Below are 2,500 nucleotides of genomic sequence, written 5' to 3' on the forward strand. Positions count from 1 at the left end.
TTAAATAGAATTAACTTACATTCACAAAAAAAAAAAAATACTTGTCACTGGGTTTTAAGGAATAAACTATTTCCGTCTATAAACAAGTAATATCACCTATCTACAGACGACTTGACGCCACCATTTTCTATTACTTACCTGTCAATCCGCGTCATTTCTAATTGCTCGCCCGTCTGTCAGGACCCTTGCCTGCGTTCCTGGCCGTTACTGCTTCTCCACTTATTAGTACGAGCTCATTAGGCCTCAGACTCCATCCTCTGCTCCTACGCTACTTGGACCATTTCCTCATTAGCCTTTGCCGTTTTTTTCTTTGTCTTTAGGTAATTAACTTCCTTAAACTTCCTTTGCAACCCTCCTTTTTACCACCCCTAAAACCACTCGGTTTTTTCTTTCAGCTTCTCTCCTTCTCTTCTTCTTCCACATCCTCTTCCTTCTTCAACCATCCTCACACTCTTCCCAACCCAACTGGTTTCCTTTTTTTTTCTTCTTCCTTTTCATCTTTTTCCTCTCCAATCCTTCGTTCACCCTTCCAAATCCTATTGGCCTTCTTATCTCTCTTTTTTTTTTTGGGGGGGGGGGGGGTTGGGGTTGGAGTTATACTTTTTTTTTCTCCTTTATGGTCTCGACCTTCCGTTTTCTCCTTTTTCTTCCTCCTTCAGCTTTTACTTTTCCCTCTTGTCACCACAGGTTTATGTTATTATTCCTTATTCTTTTCATCCACCAATCTTTCTACCTCTTTTTTCTCTTCCCCCACCCCTCTCTACGTCTTTTCCTGTCCATTCTATTCTTCTCTCCTTCCTCACATTTCATTAATCATCACCCTCTTCCATCTTCATCCAAAACCACATCCTCTCTTATATTTCCTGGTCTACCTTCTGTTATTCATTTCCTCCTCCTCCTCCTCCTCCTCCTCCTCCTCCTTGTCTTTTTTACTTTCCTTACATTGTTTCCTGTATCTACTCAGTTCTCTTTAACTTTGTATTCTCTGTTTCTCTTCCATCTCCTATTCTTCATCCCATACTCCACATCATTTTCTTGTTTAGCAATGTCCTCCATCTACTTTAGTAATCTCTCTCCCTTTGTCTCTTTCCCTTTGTTACCAACTCTTTGAAATCAATTGTAGACTTTCTCTGAGTAATTCGTAATATTCAAAAACCATTTTATACAGGCACATTAATATATAAGTACATATACATATACATATGCATGTACATATACATATACATATACATATACATATATGTATGTATAATAAAACCACTTGGAAAATAAAATGAAAGGTGACCGAAAGTTTTCGTCTATCTAAGACATTTTCAAAGACCTTTGAAAATGTCTTAAATAGACGAAAACGTTCGGTCACCTTTCATTTTATTTTCCAAGTGGTTTTATTACACCTTTTGTGAATCACGTGTTTTTGTGTATCCTGTGTGTGTACATGTGTTTGTGCGTGTACGTATGCATGTGCGTCTGCGTGTGCTTACACGTGCGCCTGTGCATGTGCGTGTGCGTGCGTGTGTGCGTGCGCGTGCGTGTGTGCGTGCATTGATTGCATGAGTGTCCGTCGAGTCCTTATCTGTTGCATCACTCGCGCCTTCGTGCCAGGGGGCCCCAAACCTGGCCTTCACCTCCCGTTCCATCTACTCCTCCTAGTTCCTCCTCTTTCCTCCTTAGGGCCTCTTCTTCCTCCTCCTCCTCCTCCTCTTCCCTCTCCTCCTCCTCCTCCTCCTCAGGTTCTATTTCTTCTAAAGTCCTATTCCTCTTTCTCCTCGTCATCAATCTCTTCTTTTCCTTCTTCACTTCCTCCTCCTCCTCCTTAGGTTCTCTTCTGTCTGGGGTCGTCAACCTCTTACTCCTTATTGGGGTCTCCTTGTACTCGTTCTTTTTCTCTTTCTTCTGCTCTCCCCCATCTTTTTATCTCCTTCTCTTTCTCTTTCTTTTCTTTTTCCTATTGTTACCTATGGACCTCTGAACCTGTCTATTTTTTCTTTCCCTTTTTTCTTCTTCTTTCTCTTCCTCTTTCTTTCCCTCTCCTTGAGTGTCTTGCAACCCTTTCTCATGTTCTGTCCATATATCCTTCTTCTCTCCTCTTCTCTTCTCTTATCTTCTCTTCTCTTCTCTTCATCTTTCTTCTCCTCTTCATTAAGGTGTAACAACCCTATCTAATACTCTTATTTCTTCCTTCCCTCTCTCTCCTTATTCTTCTCTTCTTCTCCAGTCTCGTTCTTCTCCGAAAGATCCCCTTTTATCCCCATTCCTTCCCACTGGACTTCCTTTCCTTCTACTCTTTCTTCCATCTCATCTTTCTCGTTTCCCTCTTTCTCCTCTCTCCTTTGCTTGTGAAGTTTTCCCAACAATTTTCTTTTACTTTTTTCATTTCCTCCTCCTTTACTTTGTCTTCTCTCCTCTTTCTCTTCTCTATTCCACCCTGATGAGGGTCAGAGTTTCCCTGCCTTGTGTGACTAAAAGTATTCCTGTCAGCATATCGCTTTCAGAAAAGGGT

The sequence above is a fragment of the Oratosquilla oratoria genome, chromosome 42 (assembly GCF_046742065.1).
Source record: "Oratosquilla oratoria isolate Oo_2021 chromosome 42, ASM4674206v1, whole genome shotgun sequence".
In the NCBI taxonomy this organism is placed as follows: Eukaryota; Metazoa; Arthropoda; class Malacostraca; order Stomatopoda; family Squillidae; genus Oratosquilla; species Oratosquilla oratoria.